The 10819-nt window shown below is 34.7% G+C and overlaps 1 protein-coding gene across 2 annotated transcripts in view; it reads right to left on the reverse strand.

Moving 5' to 3' along the window:
* The window catches only part of LOC140746216 (uncharacterized), a 487763-nt gene that overhangs the window by 2871 nt on the left and 474073 nt on the right, over positions 1 to 10819 (reverse strand). The gene's annotated exons all lie outside the window — the stretch shown is intronic.

The raw sequence follows: 10819 nt of genomic DNA on the forward strand, positions 1-10819 counted from the left end.
CATTTTTCTTGCATGTACCTAAGTGGATCGTCATTTTTCATAGTCTACGCAGCGAAATAAAAGTGACAAATGAAGAAATATGAAATATGGGCCCAGTTACTCTTGCCGTGAATTAACTCCCCTAATCATACCTATTTTAGTAATATACAAATATAACGTACAATATTCAATGAGTTACGTTTTAGTAGGTTTATAAAAAGTAACCCAATAATAATTATAATGTTCATTTTTACAAAATGACATTTATCTCCCACGTTATTCTATCAGTGACAGTTCTGATAATTATGACAAATGAATAATCGATCGGAATACGGAAAGATATTCTTTCTACATACGAGTAGATCCAGAATTTTGTCATATAATTACAAAACAAGTCAAAAATCATTCTCAATTTATAAGAATGACCGTAAATTATGAATTTCATCTAAATCATAATTATTGATTGTTCTTGTTTCCCAAAAACATATTCCAAAGTCGTTGCTGTTATAAATTGAGTCTTCAATAATTGAATTGACTTGGCTCGTTAACTTTCCTTTAATATTTCAAAACACCGTCTTCGCTTGCTTAAAATTAGAACAAAAATACTTTGAGCTCTAAGGGATCTGGTATTGACGGATAGAATAAAATAATAAGTGGATCATAATTATAACTTGTGATTAAATAAGAGGTAAAATTAGACGTAATTTTTTTGTGATTAAATCATTAAATAGTTCCTATTTATGCCTTTAATCTAGATAAAATAACAAAGAAGTAAGTAGATGGAATATCTGTTTTTAATTTGTCATCATCACTCTTTGGACATTTTGTATCAGACCAGACGGATATGTGAGTTATAAATTTAGATTTCCGTTCTGTGTTTGGGTGTTTATCTATTCGTGTATGTATGTGTCCATCGCACCCACGACACAGGGAATCCTGGTGTGGGGCTGTGAGTGTATAGAGGGTCTTTTTACGATCCTATTCCGTTCTGGTGGTGCGTATCACAATTGGCAAGTTGGCCCGTGGGCTCATACAAATAAATTAATTTCATCTCATGATTACAAATCTATCGCTGTCCCTGAGAATTAAATTGAAATATCTTAATCTAGTATTTCTGGCTGGTTGTCTAATTATGGCATGAAGGCACCTCCTTGTAAGTATGTGTAAAAGAAATAAAGATATCTTTTAGGTCCTATGTATATATCACTGTATGTTCCTGTGTATCGATGTAAAGATGTGTACAAGCTAAAAGGGACAAATAGAAAGGAGAAAATAGATTAAATATAAGGCTACGATTATATTTACAGTTATCAATATAGACAGTAAACTTCTGATTTCTAAAAACGATTCAGTTTTGATAGATTTGCGATATAAAAGCAAAGTGCCCCCAGTGTTTCTACTACTAAAAGGAGTTGTAGAGATACACCAAAATCCAGACAGACAGCTAAGGTCACGCAAGACCGTTTTATTTCAACAAAATCAACATCTGAGCCAGAATCCAATAAAACACAAGGGATTTCCAATTTGAACTTATTTGAAACAATAAATGAGAAACTTATAAAAATGTACAGAATGTTGCGTATGAATAATTTATGGCGCTCGCTCACTCGATAGCTCTTCAGTGTAAATAGAAATTCATTATACTGGTATGCAGGAGGTGTATAGACTTTATACGAACATATTGCTAACATAAATAGGGCATTTTCTGGGGAAATGAGGTGCCAAATTACTTGTAGTATGAGTCTAATCCAAATAAAATGCAAACTCGGTATATTCAAAGTCTAGAATAGTCCTGTAGAACAGTGTTAAGCGCTGCTATTTTTTGGTTTGAAAGTTGTGGTAAGCAAGAGACACATAAGTAAATATAACTTTGGAATTAGTACACTACCTATTTAAGTTGATAGTCTTTTTAAGAAACGACAAACGAACCTCAAGATATAGGCCAAGATAATGTCACAGATAAGCAAAATCAAGTGCCGTGACTACGGGAAATAACAAAATAAGTTTTTAGGTTAATAAATTCCAAAAAAAATCATAAACCATTTAGTTTCCGAACACGTACAGCCGGTTCGATTCCCGCATACACGGCGAGTGTTCGCAACGCGGTATGAATAAAAAATATTATGTTTTTCATACCTACAAGGAACCTCATTTTCACACCTTAAACGAGGGCTGAGAAAATTGATATTTTGACGGATTGATTATGTTTATCCCTTCCAAGGATTCGCCTTTGTGGGCCCACCGTTGGTAATTTTGTGGAAAAACTCTCCGGGATTAAAATTTTGATGGGAAATTTCGTATTTCTGTTTTTCATGTTAGGTACTTGAGTTATAAGTGGTAAAATAAAAAATATGTATATTTAGAAACATTTGGTTAAGGTTAGTGAAAGCGATATAAGTTTGATGGTAGCCATTTTTTTATAAATATAAAAGTAGCAGACGAGCTTGCAGTCAATCTGATGGTTAGTGGCTACTACCGCCCGTGGACATCTGTAATCAACCCCAGATAGGATTCAACATCCCTATTTTAGGACTCTCAGGAGTAGAAGTTTCCTCATTATATGTTTCTGTAATCAGGTATTTTAACACCGTAATATATACCTCAATATCTTCTTAAAATCCTGCAAAATGCATCATTGTATGTGTTCAGTATTTAGAACTGGTCGAAATACTGATTAGAAATAAAAGGAGTAAATTCAAAATTAAAAAGGTTGACGTTTCTGTCATAACACACATTGTACGGACAGTTGGTATTCAGATTTCGTCACGGGACGTATAATATAATTTATATTTATTACGGGGGTCCTGGGGACCTATTTGGGAGTCGCGAGTGTGTGTGCATCACGGTCGATCGGTCGCCGAAGGGAGCACCGCACAGTTCTACGGTATTTATACATTTATTCACCTACATTATTGTTTCTAGCGCACAAGGGTTCCAAATTATATCTCGGATTAGAAACCAGCGACCTAAAACTCTACATTTTGGTCACTTCGAGTCGGGATTCGGGTTTCCGTGCTCGCAAGTATATTCTTGTGTGTTGGTGAACAGTAGTGTAGACATCGGCACACGTCCACGTCGTTTGTAAATACTTTGCCGGATTATAAGTATTTACAGCGGCTGGACAACATCAAAAAACGGGTGTACTCTACAATTATTACGTAGGGATACACGTATTTATTTCGGTTACTATTTTATTTATGTACATCGGGTACTACAAGAAACGTCAACGGTTTTAGGCGTTTTTTCGGACTATTATTAGTGTTTCGGTCGGGTTTGTATTGAGCATTCTCCTGTTTCGGGTTGTGTCGGTTGAAGGTGGTAGAACTCTACGTGGTTCGACTCCGGCAGCACCACCGCCACATCTATTTCTGCCATTACAGCAGTGTTTAGAGCTGCTGTATTTTGGTTTGAAAAAGGTGTGGTAAGGGAGATATACTTAATCGAGGCGTTCCAACTTAGTCCTCAAGAGTAACAGCGCACGTGTGGTCATTTACACCAGGTGGAGGTGGACTGCATGGTCGTTGTCTACTCTATTATTTCGGTCGGTTTTATTTTGGTTTGGATTTTTATTACTGCGGATTATAATTTACATTCGGTAATATTTTGTGCTTTCATATTTGTCAAGTCGGTTGACATATAATTTTGTGACAGCGTTCTATCGGTTTAAATTTAATTTTATTTTTTCTTATTTCAATTTTTTTGAAATGGCTCCTAAATCTAAACAAAGGTTGAATAAATTAAAATACGATTTAGCAATCCATAATTTGGATTCTATTTACGATCTTTCTCAGCGGGAACCTAAATCTGAAATAGATAAAAATAATTTTAAAATACGGTATCATGATTTGGATCGTAATTATGAAGAATTTACGTCGATGTTTTTGGAGCTGCAATCGGAATTGGACGAAGGCTCTGATGTGGATTATTCGGACGATTTTAAAAAATATAATGGAATATATTATGATATCTAGAGGAAGTTTTTAGAAATATCATCTTCGGAGACTGAACATGGTTCGGAGTTCAGGTCAATGGATGATGGTGACAAGCGGAAGCGGGTGGTTTTACCACGGATACAGATTCCTACATTTTCGGGAAAAATAGAAGAATTTGTTTCATTTATGGATTTATTTAATTCTTTGATATGTGAAGATAATGCTTTATCTGATTCAGAGAAAATGTATTACTTATTAGGTTCATTGGCTGGAGAACCAAAGGTTTTATTGCAACACTTATCTATTTCGGGAGATAATTTTTCGGTTGCTATGGATCTATTGAACAATAGATATAATAATAAAAGATTGTTAGCGGATAAACTATTTTATAATTTGTTTTATATTTCACATGTCACCAAACATTTGAGTTCTATTAAATTATTTTTAAATACATTATTAGAAAATACGAAAGCGCTAGAAAAGATAAATTTTCCGGTTGATCAGTGGACTCATTTATTATTTTACATTAATTTTCAAAAATTAGATAATAGTCTAAAAAAAGGTTTTGAAGAACGGTTTACAGGAAAGGAGTTTCCGGAATTTAAGAATTTAATAAAGTTTTTGGAAAATGAACTTAGGATTTTGGAGTCTAGTGGTGATTCACATCGGACATGTGGTACTACTAAAACTCATGAGGCATTTCAGGAAAGTAGGCAGGTAGGCTGCAAATATTGTAAAAGGGGAATACATCATCTTTCTAAATTAATTAATTTTCTTGGGTCTTAGGAAAGACTTTATTAAAGAAAATAAACTATGTTTTAGATGTTTTAACTCTCATAAGATAGCGGACTGTCAATCTTCATGGGTTTGCTTTAAGTGTAAGTCACCTAAGCATCATCATCTTATTCACATGGATTTACCTCACTACCAGACAGCATCGGGCAGTGCAAGGTCGGCGGCGACACCTACTGTGACCGGTAACAGTAGGGCACATGCTTCTAATGTTGTCACGGATAGGGTGGAGGATAATCCATGTACTGCATCTGTTAGCGGATCTAACAGGGCAAATATTACGGTTTCGAATCAAGGTGGTGCTTCGTTGACTTCTAACATGATTGAAGGTAACATGTTTAATCGTACGGTTCTTTTGTCTACAGCCATGGTGCATATTAAGGATGAACATGGTCACTATCAAGAAGCGCGTGCGTTATTGGACAACGGTAGTCAAGGCAGTTTTATTTCGGAGAGTTGTGCTAATAGATTAGGTTTAAGACGGTTTAAAACAAATGCTTCTACAGTCACGGGACTGAGTGGCATACCAGTGGATAGTGGTAGAAATGGGGTTAATTTAACGATTCGGCCGCGGTTTTCATGTCGACCGTTATTGGTAACTACCGCTACCATTTTAAATAAAATAACTAATCAGTTGCCTAGTTATAATTTACCTCAACATATTTGTAGTCATTACAAAGGACTATCTCTTGCGGATGAATATTTTTACCTTAGTCGGGAGGTTGATATTTTAATCGGTGCAGATTTATTAGGAGAGGTTATGCTCGGGGATATTATTAAAATAAACAATGATTTGCCTTGTGCTATGGAAACTATCTTCGGTTATGTATTGTCGGGGCCTTTTTCATACGCGGTAAATAATGATGAAGGTGCCCAGAATATTAACGTTTGCCAAACATTCACAAACGTTAAATCGGTCAATTTTGTACATAAAGTTAGGGACACTAACTATAATCCTAGCGCCATTGCGGATTGGAGACATTTAGATCATAAAATTAGTCATCAACGGGATGATACACGGCGATATGCGGTAGGTTCGCCATATTTGACAGATACGTTTACGGTAAATAATTCTTTTTCATCGGTGAGAAAACGGTTCTCTATCATGGATAAACGACGTACGGTAAATAAATTTCGGAAAAAGATATTAATTTGATTTAGCGGTTTTACGGTTTTATTTTAGTTATATTTTTTATGGCTTTAGTTCTATTATTATTTTTTATTGGGAAAGGTCTATTGTTTTCATTGTAGAATATTTTGTTTTTTGGTCAAATGGATTGACACATTTAATGGTTTCGTTACCTACGAATAGGGTAAATGCCACCGGGCTATTTCACATTGCAAACGGATTTTGCTTTTCTTTATTTTAAAGATTTTCTTTTATTATTGGGGTTGGGGTTTCGCGGTTAAGGAATCCTAAAGCCTTATGGTGTATATCTTTTTGAGTTTTTCTTTGTTCTTGTGCAAAGGTTGTACAATGAACATTAAGTGTCAACGATTTGACGAAGGAAGCCTTTCTTGTAGCATTAACTACATTTACTTCTCGGCGGAGTCTTTCACATGTCATTCGGTTCGACTGTGGGACAAATTATACAGCTGAAAGAAAACAATAGATTGAAGAGATGTTAATTGGCGCAAGCTCTTTATCAAAGATTTCGGAGAAGACTGAGTAGTATATATCTTCACTTGCTTCAAACTAGAAGTAAAAGGACTTAACCTGGAGGATCACCTAAAATCGGAGATTTAGTTTTATTAAAAGAAGAAAACTTGCCTTCTTTCAAAATGGAAATTAGTGTGGATTTTGTGTTACTGCCTGAGAAAGATTGTATTATACGGATAAACTGAAAACAACATCGGTTATATTTATTCGGCCTATATAGTTTTGTAGGCTGCCTTCGGAATAGGGTTGTCACAAACTTGTTTGTGTTAATTTATGTTTATTATATGTTCGGTGTAAGCTTTTATTTTTTGGATTTTGGTTGATAAAGGCTTGGCCTTTCTCGGGCGGGGGTATGTTCGTATGTTCGGGGGTAGCGACCTAAAACTCTACAGTATGTATTAAAGTGACTGAAATAAAAACTGAAATAAAGTAATGACGGTATTCAGAGTTAAATTAGTGGAAGCTGTCTTGGGAGTAAAAGGAAAAATTATAATTAAAATTCCTCACAATATTATGTTTCTATAATCAGGTATTCTAACACCGTAAAGTATACTTCAATATCTTTGCAAAAGCTTACAAAACGCACCGTATGTATAAAGTGACGGAAATAGAAACTGAAATAAAGTTATGACGGTATTCAGAGTTAAATTAGTGGAAGCTGTCGTGGGAGTGAAAGGAGAAATGAGTTGCTTTCTTAATGGCATTTAATTTTAAAAACGGGAAATTATTTCTACATTCAGCTAAAACAAGTTTAAAAGATTAAAAGGTAATAAATAATGGAGTTTGGCCGAAAAGTGTTAATCAAATCAAATCAAAAATCCTTTATGTTAATGTTAATGTTTCACTGCTAGGTACGGATAACACTAAGAAGAGTCTGGAGCATACCTCATAGTTAACCTCATATTGATCTTACTGTTTAATAGAAAAAGGTAGTAGAGAGAGTTGAGTAGTACTCAACTTATATCAGGGGATTTTTAAATTATAAGACCTTCGACAAAGTAAAAACTACAGTGATATGATAACATCTGGAACTGACGGCTCAGCGTTTCCGATGCACGGAAGTGCGCGTCATTCAGCCACTAGTTGCCTATCCATCTCCCGATCGCTCCATGCTTAACATTGATATCCATGCTTGATTCCCAGCTAGACAGATATCTCAATGATACATTTAGATATTTTTTCCGAGACTGGATTTTTGTATCCATGACACCCACAATGCAGAAAAATGTATCTATTAAAGTTACTATTTCTCTGGATTGGAATTAAATATACTTACCTAGTGATGGGCTGTGAATGTAGCTAACATTATTACTAGTATCTGGATGACCTAACTTTGCTCGGTGATTTTTAACCGACTTCAAGAAAGGAGGAGGTTTCTCAATTCAACCGTATATGTTTATTTTAAACTACATTTTCTGAAAATAAAACCTAGCTAGATCGATTTATCGCCCCCGAAACCCCCTTATTCCAAAATTTCAAGAAAATTGTTGGAGCCGTTTTCAAGATCGTTGATATAAATATATATACAAGAATTGCTCGTTTAAAGTTATTAGATAGATATTATTAGTTACATACCCCAGCCGTGCTATGTGCGCTTTGTGCACTAAATTATCGTAGTATCGTAACTTAGTCAATTGCATTATGTTATAATGTAGTAACAAATTATTACTAATATTATTTAATTTAAATACTACTAACGACATCTGTTGTGTACATAGTATAAACGTTGTTGATTCGTAAATAAATGTCAGTCGTTGAAAAGCAAAGTGCACGTTATTTCACAGGTTATGGGCAATCGTCCTATTTTTCTTAGTAAAATAGTTTACAGTTTAAGAAAAGTGCTGAACTTTGTAAAAAAATGTCTATGAGCTATATCCAAAGTGTTCCCAAATTAAAAGGACGGCAAAATTATGACGAGTGGAGTTTTGCGGCCGAAAACCTATTGATACTTGAAGGAATGTTACATTACATCAAACCAATGGCGGCGGTCGAAAGAAAGCCAGAAGAAGATGCTAAAACAAGGGCAAAATTGGTTTTAACTATTGATACTGGATTGTACGTGCATATTAAAGAAACATCAAGTTCGGAAGAGTTATGGAAAAAGCTCAAGAATATGTTTGATGATTCGGGTTTTTCACGAAAGATAACCCTATTGCGACATCTAATATCAATTCGACAAGAAAATTGTGATACAATGACTTCGTATGTAACGCAAGTAATTGAGACAGCGCAGAGATTAAAAGGCACGGGTTTTGCAATTACAGATGAATGGATAGGGTCATTATTGCTCGCAGGTTTGCCAGAAAAATATAGTCCCATGATAATGGCCATTGAACACTCGGGTATTCAAATTACCACAGATACAATAAAGTCAAAGCTAATTGATATGGAGGTTTCAAATGTTATCGAGACAGATACCAGTGGCGCTGCATTCGCTGCGAAAAAACCGTACTGCAATCGAAAGAACACAATGAATCCTAATAAATATGGCACGACGTCAAATAAAGTGACAGATGAAAAGAAGACAATTACATGTTACAAATGTAAACAAATTGGTCATTTTAGAAATAATTGTCCATTAATGCAGAAAAATAAGCAGAGCAATGCATTTAGCGTGGTATTTTTGAATGGAAAATATAGCAGACATGAATGGTACGTTGATTCCGGCGCAAGTGCACATATGACGGCGGTAAAAGATTGGATAAACAATGCAAATTATTCGCCGAGTTTATCAAGTATTACTGTTGCGAACAATACAGTTGTGCCAGTTTTGTGTTCTGGAAACGTACAGATAACGACGGATTATAACTACGAAATCACAGTTAAAGATGTGCTATGTGCGCTTTGTGCACTAAATTATCGTAGTATCGTAACTTAGTCAATTGCATTATGTTATAATGTAGTAACAAATTATTACTAATATTATTTAATTTAAATACTACTAACGACATCTGTTGTGTACATAGTATAAACGTTGTTGATTCGTAAATAAATGTCAGTCGTTGAAAAGCAAAGTGCACGTTATTTCACAGGTTATGGGCAATCGTCCTATTTTTCTTAGTAAAATAGTTTACAGTTTAAGAAAAGTGCTGAACTTTGTAAAAAAATGTCTATGAGCTATATCCAAAGTGTTCCCAAATTAAAAGGACGGCAAAATTATGGTATGAATGGTACGTTGATTCCGGCGCAAGTGCACATATGACGGCGGTAAAAGATTGGATAAACAATGCAAATTATTCGCCGAGTTTATCAAGTATTACTGTTGCGAACAATACAGTTGTGCCAGTTTTGTGTTCTGGAAACGTACAGATAACGACGGATTATAACTACGAAATCACAGTTAAAGATGTGCTATGTGTGCCGAGTCTAACAACAAATTTATTATCAGTGAGCGAATTGATCAAAAACGGAAACAGTGTAGTTTTTGAGCAAAGTCACTGTTACATACGTAATAAGAATAATGTGTTGGTAGCAACTGCAGTGTCTACTAATGGTGTTTACAAGCTTCAAACTAAAGAGGCAGATTGTTGTTTAGTGGCACAGACGTCAGTATCTGCGAAGATGTGGCACAGGAGGCTAGCACATATTAACAGCGGTGATTTGAATAAGATGAAAAATGGAACTGTGAATGGATTGACATTTGATGGTACTAGTGACATGACGAAGGATAAATGTGTAATTTGTTGCGAAGGTAAACAGTCAAGACTACCATTTTCACGTGTCACAGAACGGAGTACTGAGACATTACAGGTCATACATGCAGATGTTTGCGGTGCAATGGAAATAAAATCCATCGGAGGAGCCCGGTATTTTCTATTGTTTATAGATGATTATAGTCGTATGACTTTCATATACTTCTTGAAGAATAAAGATGAAGTATTTACTAAATTCAAAGAATTTAGAATGATGATTGAAAATCAACAGAATAAGAAAATAAAGATTCTACGCACGGACAATGGTGGTGAATTTTGTAGTAAAGAAATGAAGAATTACTTGATAACAAATGGTATTATTCATCAGAGAACTGTTGCTTATACGCCGGAACAAAATGGTGTCTGTTGTGCGGGACGACGCGAACAGCTGACTCAAGATTCGACGTAATTATAAGTTTGAAATTGTTTACTTAATTTATAGTTAATAATAGTTCATAAGTTGTAATAAATAAAGACTTCATTATTCGTAACACACGATCAGCTGATTAACATTGTATAGTTCAATGGCCGACGCTAAACAGCTGACTCCAAATCGATCAGCTGATCATAGCAAGTAAGACGTAGTTACGTAAACAGCTGATAGTTTTTAATGTAATTTATTGATGTTTTTATTATGTTTGAATAGTGTTTTACTTATGTTTTATTGTTAATAGTATATAATAGGATTTAATAGAATAGGGAAAATAGATAATAGTTTAAGTTTTGTAAATGTATTAAAATAAATATTTCGTAATAGTTTATAG

Source organism: Epargyreus clarus, unplaced genomic scaffold (genome assembly GCF_041222505.1).
Source record: "Epargyreus clarus isolate Ecla_fem2 unplaced genomic scaffold, WU_Ecla_fem_2.2 ptg000012l, whole genome shotgun sequence".
NCBI classification, from domain to species: Eukaryota; Metazoa; Arthropoda; class Insecta; order Lepidoptera; family Hesperiidae; genus Epargyreus; species Epargyreus clarus.